The following is a 15,556-nucleotide window of genomic DNA, read 5'->3' as shown; positions in this document are numbered from 1 at the left end:
AAAAAAAAGTTCAGAGATAAGTGGGGTGCTTTTGAACAATTACAAATGGCAGGAGTTGGACAATTCACTAAAGAACAGCTCTCTAAGCCTGGCGGGGCCCTTTCTAGTTTCTTGGTACAAATTGAGCATTTGTTAACAGTAACTTTTGTTCTTTGGTCAGAGCCTGATATCTACTCTCTGAAGAAAGTAATTGTTCTGTTCAGGGATGGTTCTTTGGAGAGCACTGGGGTGTAAGAGAAGCAGAGTAGAAATTGAGTCTCTGTACCACCAAGCAAGACCTGAAGAGGAGAAACAAAAAGGACGGTTCCACCAGAATGGTACATGCAAAACAGCCTTACTTCCATAGGAATGGCTTCCTGGCTTTTACAATCACTGGAATCCCCAACCAGCCTACCTGCTCCCAGCCTATCAGTCAAAACCTACTCAGTCATTACATGGTACTGGAAATCAGCCCTTCTTTTCATTGGTGAGACCTATTGGGCAAACGGATTTACCAACCAGAGGAAACCATGATCCTGATTCATAATGTTGCATAGACAATAATAATAATAATAATAATAATAATAATAATAAACCCAAAAAACAAAAAGCAAAGACAAAAACAAAAATAAAAACTTTAGCTACTTAAAGGACTCAACAAAATGAAGGAGAAAATCCCAATATATAAACAGTACAACTAATCCTGGAGGAAACAGTTATTTGAGGAAAACAGAAAAGAACCTTATATAAATGTTAATTAATATGCACAAATAGATCTGAGAAAGTATTGTAGTACTGTCAGGTAGATCTGAGAAGCCATTATATTTGTTAAATAAGATAAGATACTATAAGAACGGAAAAATAAAAGAAAATTCTTAGAGGTTAAAAATTTCAAAAATAAAGAACTCAGTAGTTGACTAATTAATTAGACATAGCTGAATATTACATTGGTGAACTGGAAGATAAAGTCAAGGAAATCTCCATAATGTAGAACAAAAATAAAGAACTCAGTAGTTGACTAATTAATTAGACATAGCTGAACATTACATTGGTGAACTGGAAGATAAAGTCAAGGAAATCTCCATAATGTAGAACAAAAGAACAACAACAACAAAAAAGACAAAAATGTCAAATAAAAGTTAAAATACATAGAGGATAGAACCAAAGCTCTGACATATGTTTAATAGAAATTCCTGAAGAAGAAAATTAATATAATGGAGAGGAGTAAAACAATCATAAAAATAATGGACTATACTGAAAACTTCCCTGAACTGAAAAAGACATAAATCTTTGGATTGAAGGCAGTACCAAATATCAGAGACCAAGGGGAAAATGGCTCACATCTAGACATATTCTTGTCAAATTTCAGAACTTCAAGAGTTAAAAGAAAATTCTAATAGAAAATAGTTAACAGAAAATTCTAATTTGGTGAAGGGCGAAGGTTATCTATAACAATAAAAAGCATATTGATACTAAATCCTTATCAGCAACAATTCATGTTAATAGACCTTGAAACAATGCGTTAAAAATTCTTAGGAGAAAAAAATCTGCATTTGGCCAAACTATGAATTAAATATTAGTGTGGAATTAAATTTTTGGACACGTAAGCACGCAGAAAGTTTACCACCCACATATTTTATATAAAAAAATACTTAAGTGGATTATTTTGAGTAAATGGCAAAGGAACCAAAAAAGGAGGATTATATCGAACACAAAAAACAGTAGTAACGAAGTATGATACTGAAAAAGTAAAGGAAGCTAGAAAGATACTTAAAGAAAACTGATTAGAGATTTTGGTGCTTGGGAAATTCTCCCTCAAATGGCAACCTTTCAATGATGTAGGATTACACCTCCTTCTCTAGTGTTTCAACCATTATACGTGGTTCTATTGTGACTATACATTTATAATGTAAAAACTGCATTTTATCTTGAATCTGTAAAATCACTCTATGTACAATGCATGTAAGACTTAAATTATAGATAAAATTATAAATGTTATAAACACTGATAAAATAAAAACAATTTAACTACTAAAAACTTGGTGGGACAATGGAGAGAAGCAATGGAAGGAGGGACAAATTCAGTATTTTCATAACCTTTTATTGTACTTTCATAGGGTAATAAATCAAGGAATGGGTTTTTAAAACCTCTCAGCATGCCTGGGTGGCTCAGTTGGTTAAACAACGGACTCTTGAATTTGGCTCAGGTCATGATCTCAGTGTTCATGGGATCAAGTCCCGCCTCAGCCTCTGCACTGACAGCTATCTCTCTGCCTCTCTCTCTGTCCCTTCCCCACTTGCACACACACTCAATCTCTCAAAAAAAAAATAAACAAACATGAAAAAAAAGTGCTATCATTTAAAATCGTAAGGGCCATCACCAGAAGAATGTAGGCTATATAGCTAAAGAAAATCGTGGGTAGGAAAGAAGGTGTACATGAGAGGGCAAGTAGTGTGAGTGGACAAAGAACCTCAGCCTGGAATCTATTAGGTATGACTAATGGTTGAAATATCAAGACAGAAGTATAATAATGTTAATAGTTATAATGGCCAATTGGCCAAGTCGAGCTGGAAAGGGATTTGGAAAATAAGTGTGTGGTGTTTTCTGTAATACTCACAAGGAAGGGAATGCTCCAGTTATCAGAAGGAAGCGTAGGTGATAGGCAGTTAAATAAAATAAAAATGAAAAAAAAGGAAAAGAAATAAAATAAAATAAAAATAAAATATACCATACCTCTACCATGCTTTCAAGGTCCTATTTAAATATCTACTCCTCACTAACCTGCCTGGTAGAGGCAGAGTGATTCTTTCCCCCCTTCTATTAATCATAAGAAAAGAGTGAGAACGGACACCAATTAAGTAGCTACCTTGTACCTTTATTAGGCATGTCATTTCTATTATCTCATTTAATATTCAAAGTCACTTCATAAGGTAGATATTGCTACTTCCATTTTATAGCTAAGGAAACCAAAGCTTCAAGAAATTAAGAAATTTGATCATGGTTTTTTGGGTGGAGGCAGTAGAATCTGTATGAAAAAAAATCAAGGCTGTATGACCCTGAAGTTCATGCTTCTTCCACTTCTTCATGTTACATCTCTTTGTTAGTCTGTACTTCTGCACATGGTATTGATTATATACACTTTTGTACCATGTATGTTTTATCTCTGCAGATAAATTGCAAGCACCCTGGTAAAGGGTTCACTGTCTTGAATGATTCTTGTATCTCTTACAGCACATAATGCCCTACCTTTTATATAGAATGGGCTTAATTCGTATCTGTTATATGACTCTGAAGTATTTACAAATAAAAAGGAAAATCATATTTTTGAGGTAAGTTAGGTCTAATAAAGGATCAGTGTTATGAAACTCTGTAATACTTGAAGCACATCAAAATGTCCTTCATAAACTAATAAGTCTTCATCTTTCCCCTTATACTCCTAATTAAGTCATTTTCCTCAAGATTACAAACAAGCAAAATAAGTCAGTATGCAATTATTCTTTCCTGTTTTAATTTCTAGCTTTCCTGCAATGTTATTTTTTATTCATTTTCTTTGTATTAGTCTTACACTTTTGGTGTATTATTTGTTTACAAAGACCTTTGAAGGCTAGCTTATGCATCTCACCATCTGTAACAATATTTTTTAAGGAACAGTGGCTTAAAGGGCTTAAAAATGGAATATGGGATATCACACTTTTGTAAACAACAAGCTTCTTGTACACAGTCTATTTCATAATGTCTAGTTCAATGCAAATGTGAATGCTAGTTGAATGTAAAATAAGGAGTAAGTCTTTATAGACACATTCATTCTTGGTATAGATGCAGGTGAAATATGTCTGTTCCTACATCATTCACATGTTAGGATGTAAATGCTGCAGTGCTTTATTCTTCCTCTCATTCATACAGTTGTCTACATAGCCCCTCCCGGTTGGAGGAGCACATACTCAATAATCACACTACTCTGCCAGTGTAGATGGATTTCAGTCTGTGTTTTGTTTCACTACGGCAGCATCTTGTTTCAATAAAGGCTGGCTCTCAGGCTTTTTGTGGCTTTTATTCCAAGCTGAGGATGCATGCTTACAAGCTGCCTGTCTCTTTGCATTTAGCTGGAAGTGTTCACTGCCCCTCCCCCAACCACCCTTCCCACTGTTTCTGCTACTACTTTTATTCAATTCAACACTTGAGGGGACTGCAGATGAAATGCCTCTGAATCTAAATTGCCAGCAATGGAAATAACAGCCTATTTTCTGACCTTCCCTTCCTCCACCCACACTTTTTGAATCCAAGTTGAGGAGCACACAGCTGCTCTATCTCTGTCTCTTGGGTTTAATGGTATAGTGGCTTTTCTAGGCTAGAAAAAAAAAAGTACAACCTCAAATGAAAATCCATTAGGAAAAATATTTGGTGAGGGAAAGAAAGAAGTGGGTATGCATAAGCTTATAGGGTATATATAAATGCTGCAAAATACATGATGTAGAACAAAAAATCAGATTTTACACACCACACCATGAAGTTGTCACCTTGGGAGACTGTACAGTAACTCCACCAGCACTAATTGCTGCTAACGCAGTTTTGAAATTTCTCTTACAGAATTGCTCCCAGTGTCAGCACACAGGATACATGAGAAAATAAGCCTCTTAACACCTCATTTTTAAAAATCCTAGACAGTATTACTCAGTTTAATCACTCACCATAAGGCCTCTCTATGAATGGGCTTTGCCAGTTTAAAAAACATCAAATCCTCTCCTCAAAAAAGAAAAACTTAACATTGCTGAAATTTTAAAATGTAATACAAGTTTTAATGAAAAACCTAGTATGTGCCAGTGGGCAGGAGTCACAGTAAGTGGTAGTATTCCCATCTTAGAGTTAGGAAAACTGGCTTCAGAGAGATTAAGTAACTTGTCCAAGGCCACACAGTCACTAAATAGATAAGGGGATTTATCCATTTATCCACTTACCTGCTCAGTAAAACAGGAAAAATGCCAGCGTTGTCTCCCAGGATGCTTGCAAACAGAATTACTCCCCTGGGGAAGGCTTCAGAGTGCCAAGGAGAACCCCAGGTACTCTGCTACCAAGGCTCCTGAAATGCCTACATGGGTGGACATGGCTTCAATGTTAGGGTGAAGCTGGAGACCCAGGAGGGGCAGAAAGAGCAACAGAAGCAGAAGTTTCCTCCTGAGGGGCTCAGCAACTATGACTCATCTAAGAAAGTGCAGGACCCCAGTTATACCCTTCCCAAGGGACCCTTCCTGGGCACATGCCCCCTCCCCATCTCAGGCTGCTAGGCTGAACAGATTTAGAACTCCTGAGAAAGGGAGACTTTTTTATTCCTAAGCAGAACAATGGGTGTTTCATGTCACATAATAAAGGAAATAAAGGACATTTTGCGAGGGAGGGGGAAAATGTATATATATGTAGGGGTATTTTAAATACTTTGTCCAACTAGGTTTTTAATAATAATATCATTTAGAATGAATTCACATTCTGATTAAATTTTTATTTCTATTTATCTTAGCATACATTTGTGTTTGAACTTCTGTTTGCAAGGTCTTTTGAAAGGAAGGTTTTTAACTCTATTCTTCTCTCTCACCCCACCCTCCTTCCTGTTCATTGGTTTGTAGTTGACTTTAGGCAGCCCCTCAGGGCACCAAGTCCCACACCAAGGCTTAAATTTGGGGTTGAGGACCCCTGTGATATTGGGGACATCACCATATTAGTCACTGTGCCAGTGAGAAGGTTTATTTATTTTCTGGTACTGAGATTGTCTGCTCTCTCCTGAAGCCCCATGCCAAGAATCAGCAACAGCTCTTCCCTCAGCCACCATTTAAATGGGCTGTGGGCTCTCCACCTTGGTCTCTGGTTTCAGATACTGACTTTGGCTCCTACTTCCCATCCCCTTTCTCAAAAGGAACAACTAATTTAGTCCCCATCACCTTTAGAGGCTGGCTTACATCATTGTTTTCAAACACAGATCCCTCCCCATCCATGGATTCAAACCTTTTCTCCAGTAATTTCAGTTTTTGTTTCATTTCTTGGCTTTAAGGGTATTTCTCTTACTTGTGAATACAACCACATCTCAATTTTTCTTTTTGTACTTAATTGTTGCTTTTGTGTGGAGTAGGGGAGAGGGGTTGCTCAAACAATGAACCCATAGAACCATCTTGACTGGAATTGTCCCCACTGAATTTGTCTTTAGAGATTTCCTTCAGGCATTTCAAATTTAACGAGTCTATGACTAAGTTCATTATCTTCTCTCACCAAAACCTGCTCCTCTATATTTACTTCAACTTGATGAGTGGTATAAAAATTGACCTGGCCTCCAAAATTAGAAACATAAGCTTCATTCTCAATTCTTCCTTTTCCTTCCCTCATCATTCCAAATCTGTCACCATATCCTATAGACTCTATTTCAACAGCAACTTCTGAATCCATCCATCCAGTCTGACCCCACTTTAGTTTAGAATCTATCATCTCTCTTGCCTGAGTGTCAGCTATAATCTCCCTGCCACCAACGTCTTTCAACTCAAGTTCATCTTTCAACTGTTTCCAGATTTATTTTCCAAACAAACAACCCTAAATCTCTTTAAAGACTTCAACTGTCTACTATCTGGACAATAAAGTTCCAAATTGTTAGCAGGGATGATGGTGGATTGGTAGGTTGAGGCTGAAATGTATAATGTTAGGATGTACTGTGTGGCTGAAGTGTAGTGTTTAGAATGAAGGATACATGGGATTCATGTTTGTGATGTTCTTATATAATATTAGAGATGATCTCTGGTATGCACTAACACGCAGATGAATGAGGCATAGACGTAACTGTCTAAGGAGGGTGTGCTGGTTATTCTGGTTACTGTCAGATCCATTCTTTGCTCTTCTCTAGCTCTGTGTCTGAGAAGCTGACCTCTATTAACCATATCATCTGTGATGAGGTTTTGGTGATGGTGGGGTCTGGAGCCAATGGCCAAGAAAGAATTCTTGAGATGTCTTTGGTGCAAAAAGGTGATTTTATTAAAGCATGGGGACAGGACCTGTGGGCAGAAAGAGCTGCCCTGGACCCTGTGGGGAGACTGGTTATATACTTGGGAGTTGGGGGAGGTAAAGTCAAGGGGAAGTTTCCAAAGAGATTTTCATATGCTAAAGAAGATTCACAGGATCCTGGAGACCTAGCTATTGTCAAGCTAAGGTTGTTTTTCCCTCTAGCAAAGCATTAACATTAAGACAGCAGGGAGTTCCTGGAGAAACGTTTTACTCTGCCAGCCTCAAGTAGCTGTCAATGGGCTGCCGGTTATAAGGAAATTTACTTTTATTTGCCATGTCCTTCTTGCCTTTGTTCCCCGCATCACTATGGAGGAGAGGGTGATGGTGGGGCTCCAGGAAACTGAATCTATAGGTTGCTGGAGATTAGGCTATTGATAAGGTTGTCTTTTTCTTACACTTTACCAAGATATTTGTAAACTGATGGAGACCCGTGTCATGAAGGAGTGTGATCTCTATTACTTAACCATTTGTTTTCCCCTTTCCTTGGGCAGTTGGGCATTCCTGAGATATATCACACGTATCACACCTGGGGGTGGGGGTGTTTGTGGCCTATCAGCTTGCCTTATGCTCCCTTATCTTCTGGACTTTCCTGTGCACTGGAGCCACCTCCAGGAGATAGAAGTGTAGGAGGAGATCTGGATAATTATTCCTTTCACTCTTCCCTGTTTGTCATCTTTCCTATTCTGGCAGTGTGGTAGAGCCCCTACCCAAGGAATGTGGTGGAGGCTTCCTCAGAACACGAGTCCATAACTTGGACTGTAACAAATCAGACTATATGTCATCATATATGGGAGACAAAGAGGTAGAACTTGCACAAAAGGCTATAGCCCGCTGTGCTCAGGACTCAGTTTTTCAGGTACCAGCCTGTGCCGGCATGATGAATAAAGTTGCTTCCTAGACAGAAAATCCTCAGTGTCCCATCTCTCTGTGAGAGAATTCCACTACATCTCTTGGGGGCTTGCATCTAGAATTCGGAGACAGTGGGTTTCCACCTCCTTTGTTATCAGGTGTGAACCTCGGAGTGCCAGAAGAAGCAACCTTGCCTGGTGCCAGCAAACCACTTAATCTGTAGGAGACCAGGCCCTCCTGGCATGCCTGGGGAAGGACCTCAGATGCACCACGGTACCAGGTGAAGCCCAAGAGTCAGCTCAGGGAGCGCCACCTGTCAGACTGGTGAGAACCTGGGTTTGTTTTGGTAGACCTGCCCATAAGAGGCAGAATGGGAGCCGATTACCTCCCAGAATTGCCTGAGTAGTTCTGTAACAAATCAAACCACAGCTCCAAGGCCCTGGGCACTGGGCAGTGGGTTGGGATTGCCATGTGACTGTGTGAATGAGAGGGATAGCAGAAAGGTTCCGACCTGACCAATGGGCCGAAGCGAGTGTTGAGTCCTAATCCCCGCTTCTGTGGCAACCTCATATGACTTAAGGTGGCGTCAGACTTCCTGGGGAGTCTGATCCGGGTTAGGATTTAATACTGAACCTTCCAATGCTAAGAGGCTCCTGAAATATCTTCAAGAATGGCTGGAAATGGATGAAGTGAGTGTGCATCCTCTCCAAATTAGTCCCTCCCTTCCCCCTTTTTCCTCTCTCATGTCCATTAGGGGAGGAAATGGGTGGATATGAGAGTAAACCGTCTCCCCTAGAGTGTATATTGAGAAATTTCAAAATGGAATACTCAGGAAATTATGGTGTGAAATTAACTCCCAGAAAGCTCTGGACATTCTGTGGAACTGGCCATTGTTCAGGTAGGATGGCCCTCTGAGAGCTCACTTGATAAGGAACTAGTTGGCTATTTAGGATAGCTGTGGGTGATCCAGGCCACCCCAACCAATTTCCTTACATTGACTGTTGGCAAGATCTGGTCCTATCCAGTTACCTTGGCTAAAAGTCTGTATTGAAGAGACCTGTAAAGTTATGATGGCTCATGTCATGGCTTCCTCTAAATTCTGGCGAGAAACTGAAAAACCCATACCACTGGGAGCACCATATGCCCCACTGTACCCCTCACTGCCACCAGTGTTTCCAGCTGCCCTGGCTGCTGAAACCCCACTGGAGCCTGCCCCTTGTCCTGAGACCTCGCCACCTCTAGCACCATCAGCCTCTCTGGATGTGAATGGCTCACCTGTACCGCCGTTCCTAACCCCATACACCCCTCCCGGAAGGCAACTTAAAGATCAGGCCAGTGGAGACAGTCCCTCCCTGCAGCAACACTGGGGATCCCTACAGATGCCAAGGAGGGAAACAAGGGGACCCATGATCAGGAAGGCCAGATCCGAGGAGGCCAGTGTTTTTGTATACCAACCCTTTACCACTATGGACCTCCTAAATTGGAAGCACCATACCCCCTCCTATACAGAGAAGCCCCAGGCTATGATTGAACTAATGCAGTCCATAATTCAAACCCATAAACCTACCTGGACAGACTGCCTCCACCTCCTCCTGGCCTTATTTGACACAGAGGAGCATCGCCAAATTACCCACGTGGCCCTAAAATGATTAGAGGAGAATGCTCCGGCTGGGACGCTAGACACCCAGGCTTATGCTCGGGCCCACTTCCCTGGGGAGGACCCCAAATAGGACCCAAATGCCTCAAGTGTAGATGGAGTGCTCATAAGGACTGAACTAAATGGCATGAAAGAAGTGGGGGGAAAGCTATAAATATGAGTAAAACGTCAGAAGTGTTCCAGGGACCCGAGGAGAGCCAGAGCCAGTTCTATGAGAGGCTATGTGAGACATTTCATCTCTACACCCCTTTTGATCCAAAGGTGCCCATTAACCAGCAGATGGTCAATGTGGCTTTCATAGGTCAGGCCCAAGGGAACATCTGGCATAGCTGCAAAAGCTAGAGGGTTTCACCAGCATGAATGCCAGTTGAAAGGGCGAGCCTACGCCGGCCAACTCCATCTTGTTCTGTGTCCTTCACCTTGACCACGCCTCCTCCCCTTGAATAACCTCCCGCTCACCTGCCTAACAGGACTCGGACCCTTCCCCAGCCAATTGGCTGAGGCCACAGCCATTACCTCACCAACTGCCCCTAGGCCCCAATAAAACCTTTGTCCTTTTGAAACTCACTCTCTCTCCCCGGTATCTCACTGCTGCGTCGGTGCAGGTAGGGGATTGAGCTCGAGCTAGCTCGAACAAAGGGTCTTTTGCTTTTACATTGGACTCGGCTCCCTGGCGGTATTTGGGGATCACGAATTCTGGGCATAACATTTGGGGGCTCGTCCGGGATCCCCAAGACCCCCGAGGGACCCCCAACCCCGAGAGCCTGACTGGCCACGGTTAGTGTCTGTTCGTTCTGTCTTTTCTGTGTGAGCTCATTTCTGAAATTCTGGTAGTGCCTGACGCGGTCTAAGTGGACGCACTGGAGGACCACGGGCCGGGAGTTTCAGAAGACATTCTGATCCTCCCTTCTGGAGGGACGTGGAATCCCCTCATCGGTTTTGGAGGGACGTGGAATCCCCTCAAAGGTCTAAGCTAGCTTTCAGTTTTGCTTCGATGGATTTGGAAGACTTTCTAGGGGCCCTCTGTTTGTCTGTTTTTGTGTTTCTCTGTTTTGTTCTGTGGACTTACTGGACTTACTGGACGGACGTTGTAGGACAGACTCAGACTACTCCTCTAAGTATTAGGATTGGTCACTTTAAGGATGTGAGGGGAAGAGCTAACAACCTCAATGTGGAAGTCTGAAAGGGTCGGTGGCAGTTTTTTTGTTCTAGCGAGTGGCCAACTTTCAATGTCGGATGGCCACCAGAGGGGACCTTCGACCTCCCTACCATCCACCGAGTCAGGAGTATCATCTCTCGGCCTAAGATGGGCCATCTTGATCAGCTCCCTTACATTATCATTTGGCAGGACCTTGTAGAAGACCCACTCTCTTGGCTTAAGTCCTTCCTAGCCCCACTCCCTCTGGAGCCAAAACCCATTCTTGCTTTGCAGGGGACAAAGAAGAAGAAAAGTCTTACCCAGCCTTCAGCACCCCTCTACCCTGTCCTACAAGGGGGGACTGAAGAAGAATTAATTTTTCCTCCCCCATATAACCCCTCTAGGATGCCGGAAGAACACCATCCTCCCCCTCCAGGGGAGGCAGATGCTGTTCTGAGAGCGGGAGGCAGAAATGCTCCAGTGGGAAGCCCGCCCTTTACAAGACAAAGGGCTCAGAGGGAGCAATCTGCCTCTGCCACAGACTCCACTATTCTGCGCCTGCAAGCCACCGGACCCCCAGACACGGAGGGGAATCAGCCCCATCACTATTGGCTTTTCACCACTAGTGACCTCTACAGTTGGAAAACTCAGAATCCTAAGTTTTCCGAGAAACCGGCAGGGCTTATTGATTTATTAGACTCTGTTCTTTTTACCCATCAGCCCATGGGACGATTGCCAGCAGCTTTTGCAGGTCCTGTTCATGACTGAAGAAAAAGAAAGAATCCTTAATGAGGCCCGAAAACTAGTTCCGGGCACGGATGAGAATCCCACCACCAACCAGGCTCAGATAGATGCCTCCTTCCCCTTAACTCGGCCCCAGTGGGATTTCAACACGGCAGAAGATAAGGAGAGGCTCCGGGTCTACCGCCAGACTCTAATGGGGGGTCTCCGAATGGCTGCTAGAAAGCCAACCAATTTGGCCAAGGTAAGAAATGTGCAACAGGGAAAAGATGAATCTCCAGCTGCCTTTTTAGAACGGATCATGGAGGCATTCTGTACCTATACCCCCATGGATCCAGAGGCTCCGGAAAGCAAGACAGCTGTTATCATGGCCTTGTAAACCAATCAGCCATAGACATTAGGAGAAAATTACAGAAAATAGATAGACTAGGAGAAAAAAGTCTGCAGGACTTACTGGTGGTAGCCGAAAAGGTATATAATAACCGGGAGCCTCCTGAGGACAAGTAGGCTTGTGCCATGGCGGCTGCCAGCAGTAAGGAGACTCGAGACCTGGCCAGAATACTACTAGCTACCACTGCTGACTTCCCCGAGGAAGGAGACCGCCGTCTCTGGCAGCTGGCAGATGATGGAAGAAAAGGTAAGGAACCACCAAGGGGGGGAAGCAGAGGCTGCAGAAAGATCAGTGCACATACTGCAAGGAGATAGGGCATTGGGCCCGAGATTGTCCGAAAAGGGCCGGCAGGAAGGGAAGCAAGACTGATTGAGTAAAAGTCCTAGGGCTAGATGAACTAAGTGATTAGGGGAGTCCGGGTTCAGACCCTCTCCCCGAACCCAGGGTAACTCTTAAAGTGGAGGGGACCCCTGTTGACTTCCTTGTCGACACCGGAGCACAACATTCGGTCCTCTGCACCTCACAAGGAAAACTAGCCAGCAAGAAGTCCTGGGTACAAGGGGCAACTGGTATGAGCCAGTATTCATGGACTACCTGAAGAACAGTAGATTTGGGGATGGGCCGGGTATCCCATTCCTTTATGGTAACACCAGAATGCCCCTACCCGCTGTTAGGATGGGACTTACTGACCAAGATTGGAACTCAGATAACTTTCAGACAAGGGGGGGCCTCAGGTCACCGATGGCAAGGGCCACCCCATCCAGGTCCTGACCATGAAACTGGAGGATGAATACCGCCTCCACCAGGAGGTGCTCCCGAGAGAGAATAATATAGACAGATGGCTACAAGAATTCCCCTCGGTTTGGGCAGAGACGGGGGGGATAGGACTAGCTGCTCACAGGACCCTGGTCCTGGTAGAGCTCAAGCCAGGAGAGAGTCCAGTAAGGATCAAACAATACCCCATGTCTCAGGAGGCCCGGAAGGGGATCCAGCCACACATCCGGAGACTACGAAGCCTAGGGGTACTAGTTCCTTGCCAGTCTCCCTGGAACACCCCCCCTACTGTCAGTCAAAAAGCCTCACACAAATGACTACCGACCAGTACAAGACCTCCGGGAAGTAAATAAGAGGGTCACGGACATACACCCAACTGTTCCCAACCCATATACTCTCTTAAGCTCCTTGGCGCCCTCCAGGGTCTGGTATACTGTACTAGATTTAAAGGACGCCTTCTTCAATCTGCCGCTGGCACCCCAGAGCCAACCCTTGTTTGCCTTCGAGTGGCATGATCCGGAGGAGGGCTACAGTGGGCAACTCACCTGGACATGGCTACCGACCAGCCCCTCCCCGATGCCGAGGCTACTTGGTTCACTGATGGCAGCAGCTTTGTGCGAGACGGACACAGGTATGCGGGTGCAGCAGTGGTCACCGAAATGGACACCGTATGGGCGGAGGCTCTACCCTCCGGAACGTCAGCCCAGCGAGCAGAGCTCGTAGCCCTCACCAACGTGCTAACGTTGGGAGCTAGAAAATGGCTTAACAACTACCGGACGTGGGAGACCCAGTTTTACCAGACCTGCCCAAATACTCCCAGGAGGAGTTACAGTGGATCAAGAAACTCCCCATGGCCCAGGAGATAAAGGGATGGTGGTCTACACCTAACAAGGAGCTCGTGCTGCCAGACCGGCTTGGAGTCTCAATATTAGAGCACATGAATCGGTCTACTCACATGGGGGCCGGAAAATTAAAAGACTTAATCCGACATGCCAGAATCAAGATTCACCAACAGGACACCAAAATAGAGCAAGTTGTATCTGCCTGCAAGACCTGCCAGCTCACCAACTCGAGGGCCACATCAAATAAAAAAGGAACCAGGCTCTGAGGCACCAGGAGCCCAATGGGAAGTTGACTTCACTGAAGTCAAACCAGGAAAGTATGGTTATAAATATCTTTTAGTATTTGCAGACACCTTCTCTGGCTGGGTGGAGGCATACCCAACCAAGCATGAAACGGCTCAGACAGTGGCTAAGAAGCTACTAGAAGACATCTTACCCAGGTATGGTTTTCCTGCTATGGTAGGATCAGACAATGGACCAGCTTTTATCTCGCAGGTAACACAGGCAGTAGCCAAGGTGGTGGGGGCAAACTGGAAATTACATTGTGCTTACAGGCCCCAGAGCTCAGGACAGGTAGAAAGAATGAATAGAACCCTAAAAGAGACCCTTACCAAATTAACCATGGAGACTGGCAGGGACTGGGTGACTCTCCTACCGTATGCCCTTTACCGGGTTAGGAACACTCCTTACACTCGGGTTTTACTCCCTACGAGATCATGTTTAGCAGGCCACCCCCTATTCCCAACCTTCAGTTTAAAGATCAAGAACTTTTTCTTTCCTTGAGAGGGCTCCAGAGGGTGCATGAGGGCATTTGGCCATGCCTCCGTGCCATCTACGAGGCTGGCCCGACCCCGACACCTCATCAGTACAGGCCGGGAGACTGGGTCTACGTCAAGAGGTACCACCAAGAGACCCTCGAGCCACGCTGGAAAGGACCCTACATCGTGGTGCTGACAACCCCCACCGCTCTCAAAGTAGACGGCATCGCGACCCGGGTCCATCACACCCACGTTTGGCCAGCGGACCCCTCCTGTGACAAAGGACTTTGTCACGCGATGAGCCGTCAATCGGGACCAACACAACCTGCTCAAGCTCACCCACCTAATATTGGTAACTCTGTTAACTCTGCATGTCATTGCTCATGCTGCCGGGAGTCCCCACGCCACCCAAAACATCACCTGGCAGATCATAGACACCAGCTCGGGGACAATACTTAATCAGACATCCCAGAGCCACCCCAGGGACATTTGGTTCCCATAACTTTGCGTAAACCTCCAAACTCTGTTTCCCTTGTCACCATAAATGCAGCTGGTCCCATGATTGGGTCCGTAAGCTACATGACAAGAGGGGAATGAAAGGGCGGGCCTACGCTGGCCAACTCCATCTTGTTCTGTGTCCTTCACCTTGACCACGCCTCCTCCCCTTGAATAACTTCCCACTCACCTGCCTAACAGGACTCGGACCCTTCCCCAGCCAATCGGCTGAGGCCACAGCCATTACCTCACCAACTGCCCCTAGGCCCCAATAAAACCTTTGCCCTTTTGAAACTCACTCTCTCTCCCCGGTATCTCACTGCTGCGTTGGTGCAGGTAGGGGATTGAGCTCGAGCTAGCTCGAACAAAGGGTCTTTTGCTTTTACATCGGACTCGGCTCCCTGGTAGTATTTGGGGATCACAAATTCTGGGCATAACACCAGTCAGTTGCTGAAAGTAGCAACTAAGGTGTTTGTCAACTGTGACCAGGCAGTGCGAAGGGAAGAAGGCTGGAAGGTGCAGAAAAGGCATACTTGTTACCTGATGCCTTGGTGGAGTGGTAGGAATGCTCTTGGAAAAGTGCCCTGCAGGGACAAGGCTGGGGCCAAAAAGGGGAACAGTGGGGAGGATGATTTCGCCCAGCACCAAAGTTAGGACTGAACTAGTATGCTCACTGTTGTAAGGAGGGCCACTGGAAAATGAGTGCTCCCTGCAGCTGGGTAATTGTCAGCAGGGCCCCAAGCAAAAAGAAAGAGGTCATGTGGTCTAGGGCTGGTATCAACCAGCATCACAGCCTCATGGGGCTCCCAAAGATGATTTTGTGGGGACAGCTGGCATACAAGACTATGAGGAGGACTAGGACAGACCGGGTTCTATTTGTTAGGCCCCCAAGAGCCT

At 44.9% G+C, this 15,556-nt stretch overlaps 1 pseudogene; it reads left to right on the top strand.

Moving 5' to 3' along the window:
- Positions 1-10,604: 10,604 nt before the first annotated feature.
- LOC121010052 (uncharacterized) lies at positions 10,605-13,287 on the top strand (annotated as a pseudogene).
- Positions 13,288-15,556: the final 2,269 nt, after the last annotated feature.

This window comes from Herpailurus yagouaroundi, unplaced genomic scaffold (assembly GCF_014898765.1).
Source record: "Herpailurus yagouaroundi ecotype Mexico unplaced genomic scaffold, PumYag 190, whole genome shotgun sequence".
Lineage (NCBI taxonomy): Eukaryota > Metazoa > Chordata > Mammalia > Carnivora > Felidae > Herpailurus > Herpailurus yagouaroundi.
Note: the sequence above shows the minus strand (reverse complement) of the source record. Positions and strands in the feature narration are given on the sequence as shown.